This window comes from Leuresthes tenuis, unplaced genomic scaffold (assembly GCF_036924035.1).
Source record: "Leuresthes tenuis unplaced genomic scaffold, fLeuTen1.0.hap1 SCAF_5, whole genome shotgun sequence".
NCBI lineage: Eukaryota > Metazoa > Chordata > Actinopteri > Atheriniformes > Atherinopsidae > Leuresthes > Leuresthes tenuis.
Genome location: NW_027325359.1, coordinates 23,956,378 through 23,976,419, shown reverse-complemented (window position 1 = coordinate 23,976,419; position 20,042 = coordinate 23,956,378). Strand labels below are relative to the sequence as shown.

The 20,042-nt window shown below is 43.0% G+C and overlaps 3 non-coding genes across 3 annotated transcripts; all 3 read right to left on the bottom strand.

Moving 5' to 3' along the window:
* Positions 1–11,038: 11,038 nt before the first annotated feature.
* On the bottom strand, positions 11,039–11,152 carry LOC140308273 (U5 spliceosomal RNA). The gene has a single exon (XR_011916235.1). It is a non-coding gene; the product is annotated as a U5 spliceosomal RNA (small nuclear RNA).
* A 411-nt stretch (positions 11,153–11,563) lies between these two features.
* LOC140307972 (U2 spliceosomal RNA) lies at positions 11,564–11,754 on the bottom strand. The gene has a single exon (XR_011915989.1). It is a non-coding gene; the product is annotated as a U2 spliceosomal RNA (small nuclear RNA).
* A 285-nt stretch (positions 11,755–12,039) lies between these two features.
* Positions 12,040–12,153, bottom strand: LOC140308125 (U5 spliceosomal RNA). Its single transcript, XR_011916099.1, has one exon. It is a non-coding gene; the product is annotated as a U5 spliceosomal RNA (small nuclear RNA).
* Positions 12,154–20,042: the final 7,889 nt, after the last annotated feature.

The following is a 20,042-nucleotide window of genomic DNA, read 5'->3' as shown; positions in this document are numbered from 1 at the left end:
CTGAAAACAGTAGTAAGATCTTTAACCAGGTTTTCTCCTTAGCACCTGCCCTGTCCGGGGGTTCAGTCAGTGAGCTCGTCAGTAGCTTTAATACTAAAATGTTAAATGTTATGGATACTATTGCTCCCATTAAGGTGAAGGTTATCTCTGGAAGGAAGAAGTCTCCATGGCGAAATTCCACACTGGTGAAAAATGGGAAAAGAGTGTGTCGGAAAGCTGAGCGCCGATGGAGAAAAACAAATCTCCAGGTTCATTATGACATCTATAAAGAGAAACTTCACTCTTATAATTTACAACTGAGGAATGCAAGGAAATCCTACTTCCCTGACATCATCACCAAAAACAGTCATAATGCTCGGGCCTTATTTGCTACAGTTGACAGGCTAACAAACCCTCCTGTGTCAGTGGCAAATGAACTCCATTCCACCATGGCCTGCAATGACTTTGCCAAATTCTTCATAGACAAAGTCCAAAATATTAGACAAGCAGTTGGTACATCAGCAGCAGGTTCAGCATATGTACTGTGTCCACCGAAAACCGGTTTAAACACCATGACACTATTTCAACCCATTAACAGTAAAGACCTGGAGGACATCTTACGTCACCTGAAGTCCTCCTCTTGCTGTTTAGACATCCTACCAACAGGTTTTTTCAAAGGGGTCTCAAAGACTTTGGAGTCAGACCTGTTACTGATTGTGAACCTGTCCTTAACGTCAGGTGTGTTTCCAGAGCCACTAAAAACAGCTGTAATTAAACCTCTGCTGAAAAAGGACAATCTTGATAAGACGCAAATGAACAACTACAGGCCCATCTCAAATCTCCCATTTTTAAGTAAGATCATTGAAAAAGCGGTTTTTCAACAGCTTAATTACTTTTTAACACAAAATAACTGCTATGATACCTTCCAGTCAGGCTTTAGACAGCACCACAGCACTGAGACTGCTCTGACCAAAGTGTTTAATGACATATGTCTGAATACAGACAGTGGAAAAATGTCAGTCTTAGTTTTACTGGATCTCAGTGCTGCCTTTGATACAGTTGACCACAATATATTACTCAAACAACTGGAGAACTGGGCTGGTCTTTCCGGAACTGTACTAAACTGGTTCAAAACATACTTAGAGAACAGGAAGTACTTTGTGTCAATAGGTAACTTTACATCTGAGCAGACAAGAATCACAAGTTCCCCAAGGTTCCATCCTGGGACCTCTTCTGTTTAACATCTACATGCTCCCACTGGTACAGATTATAAAAAACAACCAAATAAACTACCATAGCTATGCAGATGACACACAGATGTATATAACAATGTCACCAGGAGACAGAGGGCCTGTACAGGCCCTTGGAAAATGCATTGAGGAGATTAATGACTGGATGTGCCACAACTTCCTCCAGCTAAACAAAAACAAAACTGAGGTAATTGTCTTTGGAGCCAAAGATAAACGATTGAAAGTCACCACAGAGCTTCAATCTATAAATCTAAAAACGACCAACCAGGCCAGAAATCTGGGTGTAGTGATGGACTCAGACCTAAATTTGGACAAACACATTAAGGCATTAACAAAGTCAGCCTACTATCACCTTAAGAATATATCAAGGCTAAAAGATCTGATGTCTCAGCAGGACCTGGAAAAACTAGTCCATGCATTCATCTTTAGTAGGCTTGATTATTGTAATAGCATCTTTACAGGTCTGCCTAAAAAGTCAGTTAGACAACTGCAGCTCATCCAGAACTCAGCTGCTCGAGTCCTCACTAAGACCAAAAAAGTGGAGCACATCACAGTCCAGCTCTCAAGTCTTTACACTGGCTGCCTGTCCATCAGAGGATAGACTTTAAAGTTCTGATGCTGGTCTATAAAGCTCTGAATGGTCAAGGACCAAAATACATCAGTGACCTCCTGACCCACTATGAACCTTCCAGACCCCTCAGGTCATCTGGATCCGGTATTTTATCAGTTCCCAGAGTCAAAACCAGACATGGAGAAGCTGCATTCAGCTTCTATGCTCCACATGTCTGGAACAAAGTCCCAGAAAGCCTCAGATCAGCTGAAACACTCAGTGTATTTAAGTCCAGGTTGAAGACACATCTATTTTCAGCTGCATTTGAATAAGCTTGAGTTTCAAAACGGAATCATGTTTTAACTATTGATTTTATCTTTCATATATATAATTTTTTCTGATTTTATCTATTGTTCTTATTTCCTTCTTTTGTTTAAATTTTAAATCATGCTTTTTATTTCTTCTGTTTTAATGTCTCTGTGAAGCACTTTGAATCACCTTGTTGTTGAATTGTGCTATACAAATATACTTGCCTTGTCTTGCCTTGCCTTACATTGTCGGGCATTCGCACCTTGTCTTACCCGCTTTTTACAAACTATAGTCAGACATCCACACCTTCTTGCAGCTGAACCACCTCCGCTTACTGTTTTGATCATGTATGGTCTGGCAATACTACCTTTTCTTACCCGTTTGTGAGTAATTATGGCTGGACATTCACACCTACTTTCAGCAGAACACCACCTCTCTCGCTTTTGATGATGTATGGACCGGCATTCTTACCTTTTCTAACACATTTTTCAGCAATTATGTTCGGAGATTCACACCTACTCACAGACGAACAACTCCGCTCCCGCATTTGATGGTGTATAGTCGGGCATTCTCACCCTTTCTCATCAGCTTTTTGCAAATTATGATCTGACATCCACACCTACTTGCAGTTGAACAGTTCTGCTCCCGCTTTTGATTATGTTTGGTTGGATATTCGAACCTTTTCTTAACTGCTTTTTACAAACTTTGGTTGGACGTTCACACCTTCTTGTAGCCGAACACATCCACAGCTGCTTTTGATGATGTATGGTTGGGCATTCGCACCTTTTTTTTTACCCATTTTTCAGGAATTATGGGTGGATATTCACACCTTCTTGCAGCTGAACACCTCCTCTCCCACTTATGATCATGTGCGGTTTGATTTTCGAAATTTTTACTTTCATGTTTTCTAGCAATTATTGATGGACATTCACACCTTCTTGCAGCTGAACACCTCCTCTCCCACTTATGATCATGCGCGGTTTGATATTAGAAATTTTTACTTTCATGTTTTCTAGCAATTATTGATGGACATTCAGACCTTCTTTGCAGCTGAACACCTCCGCTCCCGCTTTTGATCATACATTGTCGGGCATTCATAACTTGTCTTACCAGATTTTTACAAACTTTAGTCGAACATTCACACCTTCTTGCAGCTGAACACCTCCGCTCCCGCTTTTGATGGTGTAAAGTCGGGCTTTCGAGCCTTTTCTTACCCGGTTTTTAGAAATTATGGTTGGATATTCAGACCTTGATGCCGAACACCTCCGCTCCCTCTTTTGATCATACATTGTCGGGCATTCGCACCTTGTCTTACCCGCTTTTTACAAACTATAGTCAGACATTCACACGTTGCAGCTGAACCACCTCCGCTCCCTGTTTTGATCATGTATGGAGTGGCAATACTACCTTTTCTTACCCATTTGTGAGTAATTATGGCTGGACATTCACACCTACTTGCAGTCGAACAGCTCTGCTCCTGCTTTTGATTTTGTTTGGTTGGATATTCGAACCTTTTCTTAACTGCTTTTTACAAACTTTGGTCGGACGTTCACACCTTCTTGCAACCGAACACCTCCGCTTCCGCTTTTGATCGTATATATTCGGGAATTCGAACATTATCTTACCCGTTTTTTACAAACCATGGTCGGACTTTCACACCTTCTTGTAGCCGAACAACTCCACTCCCGCTATTGATTGTGTACAGTCGTGTAGTTTAACCTTTTCTTACCCGCTTTTTACCAACTATGGTCGGACATTCACACCGTCTACAGCGGAACACCTCCGCTTCCGCTTTTGATGGTGTATAGTCGGGCATTCGAACCTTTTCTTACCCGCTTTTTACAAACTATGGTCGGACATTCAAACCTTCTTGTAGCCGAAAAGCTCCGCTCCCTCTTTTGATCATACATTGTCGGGCATTTGCACCTTTTCTTACCCGCTTTTTACAAACCATGGTCGGACTGTCACACCTTCTTGTAGCCGAACACATCTGCTCCCGCTATTGATTGTGTACAGTCGGGTTTTTTTAACCTTTTCTTACCCGCTTTTTACCAACTCTGGTCGGACATTCACACCTTCTTACAGCGGAACACCTCCGCTCCCTCTTTTGATGGTGTATGTTCGGGCATTCGAACCTTTTCTTACCCGCTTTTTACAAGCTATGCTCGGACATTCAAACCTTCTTATAGCCGAACACATCCACTCCTGCTTTTGATGATGTGTGGTTGGGCATTCGAACCCACTTCTTGCCCGCTTTTCATTAATTATGGGTGGACATTCACACCTTGTCGCAGCCAAACACCTCCGCTCCCTGTTTTGATCACGTATGGTTGGACATTCGCACCTTTTCTCACCCGCTTTTTGCAAACTATGGTCAGCAATTCACAGCTTCCTCTCCACCATACTTGTATGGTGGGATATTCACACCCACTTGCATCCGAAGACCTCCGCCCCCACTTTTGTTGATATTTAGTCGGTCATTCGCACCTTACCCGCTTTTGGCAAACTATGGCCTTCTTGCAGCCAAACACCTCTGATCTCGCTTTTGATGATGTAAGGTTGGGCATTCAGACCTTGCTTCCCCTGCTTTTCACCAAATATAGTCGGACATTCACACCTTCTTGCAGCCGAACACTTCCGCTCCACCTTTTAGTGTTCTATCACACCTTTTTTTCACCGCATTTTATAGATTATGGTTGGAAATTCTCAACCACTCTCATCCGAAGACCTCTCCTCCCGCTTTTGTTAATATATTTGAACTTTAGTCGGACATTCACACCTTCTTGCAGCTGAACCACCTCCGCTCCCTGTTTTGATCATGTATGGTCTGGCAATACTACTTTTTCTTACCCGTTTGTGAGTAATTATGGCTGGACATTCACACCTACTTTCAGCAGAACACCACCTCTCTCGCTTTTGATGATGTATGGACCGGCATTCTTACCTTTTCTAACACATTTTTCAGCAATTATGGTCGGAGATTCACACCTACTCACAGACAAACAACTCCGCTCCCGCATTTGATGGTGTATAGTCGGGCATTCTCACCCTTTCTCATCAGCTTTTTGCAAATTATGATCTGACATTAACACCTGCTTTTGATGATGTATGGTTGGGTATTCGCACCTTTTTTTTACCCATTTTTCAGCAATTATGGGTGGACATTCACACCTTCTTGCAGCTGAACACCTCCTCTCCCACTTATGATCATGTGCGGTTTGATTTTCGAAATTTTTACTTTATTTTTTTCTAGCAATTATTGATGGACATTCAGACCTTCTTGCAGCTGAACACCTCCGCTCCCGCTTTTGATCATACATTGTCGGGCATTCGCACCTTGTCTTACCAGATTTTTACAAACTTTAGTCGAACATTCACACCTTCTTGCAGCTGAACACCTCCGCTCCCTCTTTTGATTATACATTGTCGGGCATTCGCACCTTGTCTTACCCGCTTTTTACAAACTATAGTCAGACATTCACACGTTGCAGCTGAACCACCTCCGCTCCCTGTTTTGATCATGTATGGTCTGGCAATACTACCTTTTCTTACCCGATTGTGAGTAATTATGGCTGGACATTCACACCTACTTTCAGCAGAACACCACCTCTCTCGCTTTTGATGATGTATGGACCGGCATTCTTACCTTTTCTAACACATTTTTCAGCAATTATGGTCGCAGATTCACACCTACTCACAGACAAACAACTCCGCTCCCGCATTTGATGGTGTATAGTCGGGCATTCTCACCCTTTCTCATCAGCTTTTTGCAAATCATGATCTGACATCCACACCTACTTGCAGTCGAAGAGTTCTGCTCCCGCTTTTGATTATGTTTGGTTGGATATTCGAACCTTTTCTTAACTGCTTTTTACAAACTTTGGTTGGACGTTCACACCTTCTTGTAGCCGAACACATCCACAGCTGCTTTTGATGATGTATGGTTGGGCATTCGCACCTTTTTTTTACCCATTTTTCAGGAATTATGGGTGGATATTCACACCTTCTTGCAGCTGAACACCTCCTCTCCCACTTATGATCATGTGTGGTTTGATTTTAGAAATTTTTACTTTCATGTTTTCTAGCAATTATTGATGGACATTCAGACCTGCTTGCAGATGAACACCTCCGCTCCCGCTTTTGATCATACATTGTCGGACATTCATACCTTGTCTTACCAGATTTTTACAAACTTTAGTCGAACATTCACACCTTCTTGCAGCTGAACACCTCCGCTCCCGCTTTTGATGGTGTAAACTCGGGCTTTCGAGCCTTTTCTTACCCGGTTTTTAGAAATTATGGTTGGATATTCAGACCTTGCAGCCGAACACCTCCGCTCCCACTTTTGATCATACATTGTCGGGCATTCGCACCTTGTCTTACCCGCTTTTTACAAACTATAGTCAGACATTCACACGTTGCAGCTGAACCACCTCCGCTCCCTGTTTTGATCATGTATGGAGTGGCAATACTACCTTTTCTTACCCGTTTGTGAGTAATTATGGCTGGACATTCACACCTACTTGCAGTCGAACAGCTCTGCTCCTGCTTTTGATTTTGTTTGGTTGGATATTCGAACCTTTTCTTAACTGCTTTTTACAAACTTTGGTCGGACGTTCACACCTTCTTGCAACCGAACACCTCCGCTTCCGCTTTTGATGGTATATATTCGGGAATTCGAACCTTTTCTTACCCGTTTTTTACAAACCATGGTCGGACTTTCACACCTTCTTGTAGCCGAACAACTCCACTCCCGCTATTGATTGTGTACAGTCGTGTAGTTTAACCTTTTCTTACCCGCTTTTTAACAACTATGGTCGGACATTCACACCGTCTACAGCGGAACACCTCCGCTTCCGCTTTTGATGGTGTATAGTCGGGCATTCGAACCTTTTCTTACCCGCTTTTTACAAACTATGGTCGGACATTCAAACCTTCTTGTAGCCGAAAAGCTCCGCTCCCTCTTTTGATCATACATTGTCGGGCATTTGCACCTTTTCTTACCCGCTTTTTACAAACCATGGTCGGACTGTCACACCTTCTTGTAGCCGAACACATCTGCTCCCGCTATTGATTGTGTACAGTCGGGTTTTTTAACCTTTTCTTACCCGCTTTTTACCAACTCTGGTCGGACATTCACACCTTCTTACAGCGGAACACCTCCGCTCCCTCTTTTGATGGTGTATGTTCGGGCATTCGAACCTTTTCTTACCCGCTTTTTACAAATTATGCTCGGACATTCAAACCTTTTTATAGCCGAACACATCCACTCCTGCTTTTGATGATGAGTGGTTGGGCATTCGAACCTACTTCTTGCCCGCTTTTCATTAATTATGGGTGGACATTCACACCTTGTCGCAGCCAAACACCTCCGCTCCCTGTTTTGATCACGTATGGTTGGACATTCGCACCTTTTCTCACCCGCTTTTTGCAAACTATGGTCAGCAATTCACAGTTTCCTCTCCACCATACTTGTATGGTGGGATATTCACACCCACTTGCATCCGAAGACCTCCGCCCCCACTTTTGTTGATATTTAGTCGGTCATTCGCACCTTACCCGCTTTTGGCAAACTATGGCCTTCTTGCAGCCAAACACCTCTGATCTCACTTTTGATGATGTAAGGTTGGGCATTCAGACCTTGCTTCACCTGCTTTTCACCAAATATAGTCGGACATTCACACCTTCTTGCAGCCGAACACTTCCGCTCCACCTTTTAGTGTTCTATCACACCTTTTTTTCACCGCATTTTATAGATTATGGTTGGAAATTCTCAACCAATCTATCCGAAGACCTCTCCTCCCGCTTTTGTTAATATATTTGAACTTTAGTCAGACATTCACACCTTCTTGCAGCTGAACCACCTCCGCTCCCTGTTTTGATCATGTATGGTCTGGCAATACTACTTTTTTTTACCCGTTTGTGAGTAATTATGGCTGGACATTCACACCTACTTTCAGCAGAACACCACCTCTCTCGCTTTTGATGATGTATGGACCGGCATTCTTACCTTTTCTAACACATTTTTCAGCAATTATGGTCGGAGATTCACACCTACTCACAGACAAACAACTCCGCTCCCGCATTTGATGGTGTATAGTCGGGCATTCTCACCCTTTCTCATCAGCTTTTTGCAAATTATGATCTGACATTAACACCTGCTTTTGATGATGTATGGTTGGGTATTCGCACCTTTTTTTTACCCATTTTTAAGGAATTATGGGTGGACATTCACACCTTCTTGCAGCTGAACACCTCCTCTCCCACTTATGATCATGTGCGGTTTGATTTTCGAAATTTTTACTTTAATTTTTTCTAGCAATTATTGATGGACATTCAGACCTTCTTGCAGCTGAACATCTCCGCTCCCGCTTTTGATCATACATTGTCAGACATTCATACCTTGTCTTACCAGATTTTTAAAAACTTTAGTCGAACATTCACACCTTCTTGCAGCTGAACACCTCCGCTCCCACTTTTGATGGTGTAAAGTCGGGCTTTTGAGCCTTTTCTTACCCGGTTTTTAGAAATTATGGTTGGACATTCAGACCTTGCAGCCGAACACCTCCGCTCCCTCTTTTGATTATACATTGTCGGGCATTCGCACCTTGTCTTACCCGCTTTTTACAAACTATAGTCAGACATTCACACGTTGCAGCTGAACACCTCCGCTCCCGCTTTTGATGGTGTAAAGTCGGGCTTTTGAGCCTTTTCTTACCCGGTTTTTAGAAATTATGGTTGGACATTCAGACCTTGCAGCCGAACACCTCCGCTCCCTCTTTTGATTATACATTGTCGGGCATTCGCACCTTGTCTTACCCGCTTTTTACAAACTATAGTCAGACATTCACACGTTGCAGCTGAACCACCTGCGCTCCCTGTTTTGATCATGTATGGTCTGGCAATACTACCTTTTCTTACCCGTTTGTGAGTAATTATGGCTGGACATTCACACCTACTTTCAGCAGAACACCACCTCTCTCGCTTTTGATGATGTATGGACCGGCATTCTTACCTTTTCTAACACATTTTTCAGCAATTATGGTCGCAGATTCACACCTACTCACAGACAAACAACTCCGCTACCGCATTTGATGGTGTATAGTCGGGCATTCTCACCCTTTCTCATCAGCTTTTTGCAAATCATGATCTGACATTCACACCTACTTGCAGTCGAAAAGCTCTGCTCCCGCTTTTGATTATGTTTGGTTGGATATTCGAACCTTTTCTTAACTGCTTTTTACAAACTTTGTTCGGAGGTTCACGTCTTCTTGAAGCCGAACACCTCCGCTTCCGCTTTTGATGGTGTACAGTCGGGCATTTTAACCTTTTCTTACCCGCTTTTTACCAACTATGGTCGGACATTCACACCTTCTTGCAGCTGAACACCTCCGCTCCCGCTTTTGATGGTGTATAGTCGGGCTTTCGAGCCTTTTCTTCCCCGGTTTTTACAAATTATGGTTGGACATTCAGACCTTGCAGCCGAAAACCTCCGCTCCCTCTTTTGATCATACATTGTTGGGCATTCGCACCTTGTCTTACGCGCTTTTTACAAACTTTAGTCAGAAATTCACACCTTGCAGCTGAACCACCTCCGCTCCCTGTTTTGATCATGTATTGTCTGGCAATACTACCATTTCTTACCCGTTTGTGAGTAATCTTCTAAAAGGTCATACCTGTCATTTTTTCCATTGAAACCATAAATATTTAAGAGGTTTAAGTCTTGCCCCATAAAATTCAAGTGTGCTAAAAGTGCCCGTCCGTCTCGCACCAGAACATGCGGATTTTTAATTAGAATGGCCACACCATCATTTTTAATTTGATTTGAGCCACTCCATATCGATAAATTGGGCCACATTTCCTCCCATTGTCTATGGTTTTTCAAAAAAGGTAGTCCACATTCTTGTATTAAAAACACATCTGATTTTATGGAGTCTAAGAAGGATATAATACTCTGGGCTCTTGTCTTTGATTTCACACTTCTCACATTTAGTGTTGAGAAGGTGAGAACCATTAAAAGGATAAAGGAAAGTAGGTATGTCATTTTCGTTTTTCTAAGTTATCAAAACAAATTACACACTCAGGTTATTTCTTGGGAAACTAGCTCTCCTTTTCGGACTCTCGTGTTGGCCTCTGATGCAATGTTGCATTTAACTTTGAGTCCCTGGGGGTTGATTGCAGAGCTAAAGGGAATCAGAGGACAACTCAGATGCCGTCCTCCTCGGCTGTTGACCTTCGGGGAGGTGAGTACCTTCACTAGACTCACCTGTCTGCTCTTCCTCCTCATTTAGCTTAGCTCCACCCTCTGCCTGTGAATTCTCACAGACTTCAGCACTGAGTGGTGAGGCCTCTACAGGCCCCTCTCCTTTTTGCTCCTCACTTCCAATCCAAGCTTTTAGCGGGAAGTTTGAATTTATTGGGTCAACCTCTTCACTTTGTTCACCAACTGCCACCTCTGGTCCTTCTCTTTGTTGGCTTGACTGTGGCTTTACCGTCTTTAATTTGTTGGCAAAAGATTTAGGGCAATCTCAGAAGAGGTGATTTAATTCTCCACAGAGATTACATTTCCTGCCATTTGGACACTCTCCAAAAGTGTCCCCAATTTCTCTGCACTTCCCACATATCACCTTGGTACAAGCCTCAACCAGGTGCCCATGCTCACCACACTTGCGGCAGAGCTTGGGCTGCCCCTGGTACTGGATGTAACCTCGGTTTTCGAGGTGGCCAGAGTGTCACTTTGCATCTCCGCCCACCCGCTGCACTGAGCACTCTTCAGCCCTTTTAAATGGTATAACTTTGCACTCCCGCACGCTCCAGCGAGCACCATTCAAGCAACAACTTTGCACTCCAGCTTCAAACATCGGCACAGTCGCAACAAGTAAGGCAACTCTACTCAGAGAAGTCACTCTGCACAGTAACAAGATTTCTTTTGCACAGACAGAAAGGGCTTCACCCGCAAAGGTAAAGCCTGCCAAAAATAGCAACAACTCATTAGTGCTGCTCTCCACGGAAGTCTTTAGTAAAAGGCGAAAGACTTGTACATTATGAAGAGAAACCAGAGTACGATTATCTGTCACTGCGGGAGCAGGGCATCAGGCTAGTTGGCATAGCCACCTTCCCCATGGTGAGCTTTGCTTGGTTGAGACGCTTGCTCCCCCTCCTTGCTCCTCGGCTGACCAAGTAGGAAAAATCGGGCCCTATTCGATGGCTGCCTTGTCTTTTACTCTGTGCAAAAGACAAGGCAGCCACAAACACCACGGGAACACTGTATTGAGGCTTTGTTCTGACCGCTCATTCAGTGTCGCGTTTCTTTCAAGTAATTCTCCCGGTTAGCCCGCACTCGGCTTGCCCCCAGAGCTGTGTTAAAGTATACTTCGCATTCACTCTCTTTTCTCAGCAGACTAAAAGAAAGTTTCATCTTGGGCTCCCTGAAACTTCCATCCTGCACCACTGTTTGCTTTTTCACAAGAGCAGAGAAGAGCGCACCGTTCCCAGCGGCACTGCAGTACCGGGTCGATGCTTGGAGTGAACGGAGCAAGCTCCTTTTTCAACTCCTATTGCTAAAAATCAATTTAATATGTAGTCCTCGTACAAAGGCCATATCAGATATTAAACTGATAAGAACAGGTACTACACTTGATCTTAGCCAAAAGGCCGAGAATTGATATCTGTCCACTGGTTCACGTCCAAGGGCCCTTCCTGGCACAATGCGCACTTGTAGCGGTGTTCTTTTTATGGCCATAGGTGGCCAGAGTGTCACTTTGCACCTCCGCCCACCCGCTGCACTGAGCACTCTTCAGCCCTTTTAAATGGTATAACTTTGCACTCCCGCACGCTCCAGCAAGCACCATCCAAGCAACATCGGCACAGTTGCAACAAGTAAGGCGACTCTACTCAGAGAAGTCACTCTGCACAGTAACAAGATTTCTTTTGCACAGACGGAAAGGGCTTCACCCGCAAAGGTAAAGCCTGCCAAAAATAGAAACAACTCATTAGTGCTGCTTTCCACGGAAGTCTTTAGTAAAAGGCGAAAGACTTGTACGTTATGAAGAGAAACCAGAGTACGATTATCCATCACTGCGGGAGCAGGGCATCAGGCTAGTTGGCATAGCCACCTTCCCCATGGTGAGCTTTGCTTGGTTGAGACGCTTGCTCCCCCCCTTGTTCCTCGGCTGACCAAGTAGGAACAATCGGGCCCTATTCGATGGCTGCCTTGTCTTTTACTCTGTGCAAAAGACAAGGCAGCAACAAAAACACCACGGGAAAACCGTATTGAGGCTTTGTTCTGACCGCTCATTCGGTGTCGCGTTTCTTTCAAGCAATTCTCCCGGTTAGCCCACACTCGGCTCGCTCCTAGAGCCGTGTTAAAGTCTACTTCTCATTCATTCTTGTTTCTCAGCAGACTCTTGGGATTTTATCTATAAAATGAATTCCTTCACTCAAACTATGTTAAAACTGCTTTGTCCTTCATATTTACCATGTCTAGAAAGATTTAAACAAAAAAAACAACGTTGTACTTTGCAGTAAAAGACAGAGCAAATCTAAAGTTTCATGAATCCGAGAATAAGCTTACTTTCATGAGTTCTTCACGATTTGGGATTTTGCTATAAAATGAATTCCTTCACTCAAACTAAATCGCTAATCTGTTACATGTAAGGCAGATGTCAAATTCACCGAAATAGGATCTAAGGGTATTCGGCCAATCGAGCTGTAGCAGCTTCGGTAAAAGAGTATAAGTTGAAGAGTTTGTGAATAAAGGTGTGCGCACACATAGTGAGCTGTAGGAAAATAGGCAGGGAGCAATGCCGGCTGGGGTATATGTTCTTGTATGTTGTCTGACTGTTTGATTTGAATGTGTTGTGTAAGTGTCCCGTTGAATGTTACATGTTTGGGCTTTGACACGCTTCACTGTGGTTGTTAACTGTGTGGTGTGTCCTGAAATGTTATATGTTTGGGCTGTGTGACATGCTTAATGCTTGTCAGTAGCTACCCCCTTATTCATATATAGCAACTGACAACATAAGAAGTCCGGACATACTTTGATAGTAGTTGTAGAAGTATCCTTATTGATAATAGATAAACTAATTCATAGTGATAGAACAGTAGATGAACAGGTGCCTGCACATGTCTCACGAAAATAAAATGGGTGTATGATTGCTGACGGCAGAGCAATACTGCCAAACTTATGAGTTCTTGTGGCAAACTTGATTCAGTGTCTTGACGTGTATACGCTGTTTCGCTGACTTGATTGTCACAAGAAACAAAGTGTGTTTGATAAGATCCGACCATTTTATTACGGGAGGATCAGTATCAGTATTCGGCTGCAAGTAGGTGTGAATGTCCAACCATAATTTGTAAAAAGCGGGTAAGAAAAGGTTCTCATGCCCGACTATACATTAACAAAAGCGGGAGGAGAGGTCTTCGGATGAGAGTGGGTGAGAATTTCCAACCATAATCTATAAAATGCGGTGAAGAAAAAGGTGTGAATGCTACATAGAACACTCAAAAGTGGAGCGGAAGTGTTCGGCTGCAAGAAGGTGTGAATGTCCGACTATATTTGGTGAAAAGTAGGTGAAGCAAGGTCTGAATGCCCAACCTTACATCATCAAAAGCGAGATCAGGTGTTTGGCTGCAAGAAGGCCATAGTTTGCCAAAAGCGGGTAAGGTGCGAATGACCGACTAAATATCAACAAAAGTGGGGGCGGAGGTCTTCGGATGCAAGTGGGTGTGAATATCCCACCATACAAGTATGGTGGAGAGGAAGCTGTGAATGGCCGACCATAGTAAAAAGCGGGTGAGAAAAGGTGCGAATGTCCACCATTATACACCATCAAAACAGGGAGCGGAGGTGTTTGGCTGCGACAAGGTGTGAATGTCCACCCATAATTAATGAAAAGCGGGCAACAAGTAGGTTTGAATGCCCAACCATACATCATCAAAATAAGGAGCGGAGGTGTTCCGTTGTAAGAAGTTATGAATGTCCGACCATAGTTGGTAAAAAGCGGGTAAGAAAAGGTTAAAATACCCGACTGTACACAATCAATAGCGGGAGCGGAGTTGTTCGGCTACTAAAAGGTGTGAAAGTCCGACCAAGTTTTGTAAAAAGCGGGTAAGAAAAGGTTCGAATGCCCGACAATTTATGATCAAAAGAGGGAGCGGAGTTGTTCAGCTGCAAGAAGGTCTGAATGTCCATCAATAATTGCTAGAAAAAATTAAAGTAAAAATTTTGAAAATCAAACCGCACATGATCATAAGTGGGAGAGGAGGTGTTCAGCTGCAAGAAGGTGTGAATGTCCACCCATAATTACTGAAAAATGGGTAAAAAAAAGGTGCGAATACCCAACCATACATCATCAAAAGCAGCTGTGGATGTGTTCGGCTACAAGAGGGTTTGAACGTCCAACCAAAGTTTGTAAAAAGCAGTTAAGAAAAGTTTCGAATATCCAACCAAACATAATCAAAAGCGGGAGCAGAACTGTTCGACTGCAAGTAAGTGTGAATGTCAGATCATAATTTGCAAAACAACAACTATACACCATCAAATGCGGGAGCGGAGTTGTTCGTCTGTTAGTAGGTGTGAATCTCCGACCATAATTGCTGAAAAATGTGTTAGAAAAGGTAAGAATGCCGGTCCATACATCATCAAAAGCGAGAGAGGTGGTGTTCTGCTGAAAGTAGGTGTGAATGTCCAGCCATAATTACTCACAAACAGGTAAGAAAATGTAGTATTGCCAGATCATACATGATCAAAACAGGGAGCGGAGGTGGTTCAGCTGCAAGAAGGTGTGAATGTCCGACTAAAGTTCAAATATATTCACAAAAGCGGGAGGAGAGGTCTTCGGATGAGAGTGGTTGAGAATTTCCAACCATAATCCATAAAATGCGGTGAAAAAAAGGTGTGATAGAACACTAAAAGGTGGAGCAGACGTGTTCCGCTGTAAGAAGGTGTGAATGTCCGACCATAGTTTGTAAAAAGCGGGTAAGAAAAGGTTAAAATACCCGACTGTACACCACCAATAGCGGGAGCAGGGTTGTTCGGGTACAAGAAGGTGTGAAAGTCCACCCATGGTTTGTAAAAAGCGGGTAACAAAAGGTTCGAATGCCCGAATATATACTATCAAAAGCGGAAGCGGAGGTGTTCGGCTGCAAGAAGGTGTGAACGTCCGACCAAAGTTTGTAAAAAGCAGTTAAGAAAAGGTTCGAATATCCAACCAAACAAAATCAAAAGCGGGAGCAGAGCTGTTCGACTGCAAGTAGGTGTGAATGTCCAGCCATAATTACTCACAACCGGGTAAGAAAAGGTAGTATTGCCAGACCATACATAATCAAAACAGGGAGCAGAGGTGGTTCAGCTGCAACGTGTGAATGTCTGACTATAGTTTGCAAAAAGCGGGTAAGACAAGGTGCGAATAACCGACAATGTATGATCAAAAGAGGGAGCGGAGGTGTTCGGCTGCAAGGTCTGAATGTCCAACCATAATTTCTAAAAACCAGGTAAGAAAAGGCTCGAAAGCCCGACTATACACCATCAAAAGCGGAAGCGGAGGTGTTCGGCTTCAAGAAGACGTGTACCTCCGAACAAAGTTTGTAAAAAGCAGTTAAGAAAAGGTTCGAATATCCAACCAAACATAATCAAAAGCGGGAGCAGAGCTGTTCGACTGCAAGTAGGTGTGAATGTCAGATCATAATTTGCAAAAAGCTGATGAGAAAGGGTGAGAATGCCCGACTATACACCATCAAATGCGGTAGCGGAGTTGTTCGGCTTTGAGTAGGTGTGAATGTCCAGCCAAAATTACTCACAAACGGGTAAGAAAAGGTAGTATTGCCAGACCATACATGATCAAAACAGGGAGCGGAGGTGGTTCAGCTGCAAGAAGGTCTGAATGTCCGACTAAAGTTTGTAAAAAGCGCGTAAGACAAGGTGCGAATGCCAGACAATGTATGATCAAAAGAGGGAGCGGAGGTGTTAGGTTGCAAGAAGGTCTGAATGTCCAACCATAATTTGTAAAAACCGGGAAGAAAAGGCTCGAAAGCCCTACTATACACCATCAAAAGCGCGAGCAGAGGGGTTCAGCTGCAAGAAGGTCTGAATGTCCATCAATAATTTCTTTAAAACATGAAAGAAAATTTTCGAATATCAAACCGCACATGATCATAAGCGGGAGAGGATGTTTTCAGCTGCAAGACGGTGTGAATGTCCACCCATAATTCCTGAAAAATGGGTAAAAAAAGGTGCGAATGCCCAACCATACATTATCAAAAGCAGCTGTGAATATCAGATTATAATTTGCAAAAAGCTGATGAGAAAGAGTGAGAATGCCCGACTATACACCATCAAATGCGGGAGCGGAAGTGTTCGGCTCTGAGTAGGTGGGAATGTCCGACCATAATTGCTGAAAAATGTGTTAGAAAAGGTAAGAATGCCGGTCCATACATCATCAAAAGCGAGAGAGGTGGTGTTCTGCTGAAAGTAGGTGTGAATGTCCAGCCATAATTACTCACAAACGGGTAAGAAAAGGTAGTATTGCCAGACCATACATGATCAAAACAGGGAGCGGAGGTGGTTCAGCTGCAAGAAGGTGTGAATGTCCGACTAAAGTTCAAATATATTAACAAAAGCGGGAGGAGAGGTCTTCGGATGACAATGGTTGAGAATTTCCAACCATAATCTATAAAATGCGGTGAAAAAAAGGTGTGATAGAACACTAAAAGGTGGAGCGGAAGTGTTCGGCTGCAAGAAGGTGTGAATGTCCGACTATATTTGGTGAAAAGCAGGTGAAGCAAGGTCTGATTGTCCAACCTTACATCATCAAAAACGAGATCAGTGGTGTTTGGCTGCAAGAAGGCCATAGTTTGCCAAAAGCGGGTAAGGTGCGAATGACCGACTAAATATCAACAAAAGTGGGGGCGGAGGTCTTCGGATGCAAGTGGGTGTGAATCTTCCACCATACAAGTATGGTGGAGAGGAAGCTGTGAATCGCTGACCATAGTTTGCAAAAAGCGGTTGAGAAAAGGTGCGAAGGTCCAACCATACATGATCAAAACAGGGAGCGGAGGTGTTTGGCTGCGACAAGGTGTGAATGTCCACCCATAATTAATGAAAAGCGGGCAAGAAGTAGGTTCGAATGCCCAACCACACATCATCAAAAGCAGGAGTGGATGTGTTCGGCTACAAGAAGGTTTGAATGTCCCAGCATAGTTTGTAAAAAGCGGGTAAGAAAAGGTTCGAATGCCCAAACATACACCATCAAAAGAGGGAGCGGACGTGTTCCGCTGTAAGAAGGTGTGAATGTCCGACCAGAGTTGGTAAGAAGCGGGTAAGAAAACGTTAAAAAACCTGACTGTACACAATCAATAGTGGGAGCGGATGTGTTCAGCTACAAGAAGGTGTGACAGTCCGACCATGGTTTGTAAAAAGCGGGTAAGAAAAGTTGCAAATGCCCGACAATGTATGATCAAAAGAGGGAGCGGAGCTTTTCGGCTACAAGAAGGATTGAATGTCCGACCATAGTTTGTAAAAAGCGGGTAAGAAAATGTTCGAATGCCCGACTATACACCATCAAAAGCGGAAGCGGAGGTGTTCCGCTGTAAGACGGTGTGAATGTCCAACCATAGTTGGTAAAAAGCGGGTAAGAAAAGGTTAAACTACCCGACTGTACACAATCAATAGCGTGAGTGGAGTTGTTCGGCTACAAGAAGGTGTGAAAGTTCGACCATGGTTTGTAAAAAGCGGGTAAGAAAAGGTTCGAATTCCCGAATATATACCATCAAAAGCGGAAGCGGAGGTGTTCGGTTGCAAGAAGGTTTGAACGTCCGACCAAAGTTTGTAAAAAGCAGTTAAGAAAAGCGTCGAATATCCAACCAAACAAAATCAAAAGCGGGAGCAGAGCTGTTCGACTGCAAGTAGGTGTGAATGTCCAGCCATAATTACTCACAAACGGGTAAGAAAAGCTAGTATTGCCAGACCATACATGATCAAAACAGGGAGCGGAGGTGGTTCAGCTGCAACGTGTGAATGTCTGACTATAGTTTGTAACAAGCGGGTAAGACAAGGTGCGAATGCCCAACAATGTATGATCAAAAGAGGGAGCGGAGGTGTTCGGCTACAAGAAGGTGTGAAAGTCCGACCATGGTTTGTAAAAAGCAGGTAAGAAAAGGTTCGAATGCCCGAACATACACCATCAAAAGAGGGAGCGGACGTGTTCCGCTGTAAGAAGGTGTGAATGTCCGACCATAGTTGGTAAAAAGCGGGTAAGAAAAGGTTAAAATACCCGACTGTACACAATCAATAGCGGGAGCAGAGTTGTTCGGCTACAAGAAGGTGTGAATATCCACCCATGGTATGTAAAAAGCGGGTAAGAAAAGGTTCGAATGCCCAAATATGTACCATCAAAAGCGGAAGCAGAGGTGTTCGACTGCAAGTAGGTGTGAATATCAGATCATATGCAAAAACTTGATGAGAAAGGGTGAGAATGCCTGACTAAACACCATCAAATGCGGGAGCGGAAGTGTTTGGCTGTGAGTAGGTGTGAATGTCCGACCATAATTGCTGAAAAATGTGTTAGAAAAGGTAAGAATGCTGGACCATACATCATCAAAAGCGGGAGAGGTGGTGTTCGGCTGCAAGAAGGTGTGAAAGTCCGACCATGGTTTGTAAAAAGCGGGTAAGAAAATGTTTGAATGCCCGAATATACACCATCAAAAGTGGAAGCGGAATTGTTCGGCTGCAAGAAGGTGTGAACGTCCGACCAGTTTGTAAAAAGCAGTGAAAAGCGAGAAAAAGCTTTTCGTTAGTTTTGCATGATTTGGGATTTTGCTTATAAAATGCATTCCTTCACTCAAACTATGTTAAAACTGATTTGTCCTTCATATTTACCTTGTCTAGAAAGATTTAAACAAAAAAAAAAACCCCAACGTACTTTGCAGTAAAAGAAAGAGCAAATCTAAGATCTAAAAGTTTCAGGAATCCGAGTATAAGCTTGCTTTCATGAGTTCTTCACGATTTCGGATTTTGCTACAAAATGAATTGCTTTGCTCAAACCAAGTTAAACCTGCTTTGTCCTTCCATATTTATCAATGTCGAGATAGATTTAAACAAAACAAAGAAAACACGTTGTACTTTGCAATATAACAAATAGCAACACTGAAGGATCAGGAATCCGAGAATAAGCTTTTCATGTGTTGTGCATGTTTTGAGATTTTGTTTTAAAATGAATTCCTTCACTCAAACTATGTTAAAACTGCTTTGACATTGATAAATATGAAGACAAAGCAATTTTAACTTGGTTTGAGCAAAGCAATTCATTTTATAGGAAAATCCGAAATCATGCAGAACGTATGAAAATAAGCTTATTCTCGGATTCCTGTTCCTTCAGTGTTGCTCTTTCTTCTACTGCAATATACAATGTTGTTCTTTGTTGAAGTCGATCTAGACATTGATAAATATGAAGTTAAAAGCAGTTTTAACATAGTTTGAGTGAAGGAATTCATTTTATAGCAAAATCCCAAATCATGCAGAACGTATGAAAAGAAGCTTATTCTCGGATTCCTGTTCCTTCAGTGTCTCTCTTTCTTCTACTGCAATATACAATGTTGTTCTTTGTTGAAGTCGATCTAGACATTGATAAATATGAAGGACAAAGAAGTTTTCACTTGGTTTGAGTGAAGGAATTCATTTTATACATAAAATCCCAAATCATGCAGAACGTATGAAAGTAAGCTTATTCTCGGATTCCTGTTCCTTCAGTGTTGCTCTTTCTACTACTGCAATATACAATGTTGTTCTTTGTTGAAGTCGATCTAGACATTGATAAATATGAAGGTAAAAGCCGTTTTACCATAGTTTGATTGAAGGAATGCATTTTATAAGCAAAATCCCAAATCATGCAGAACTCATGAAAAGCTTTTTCTCGGATTTCTGAACCTTTCTTTCTTTTACTGCAAAATACTACGTT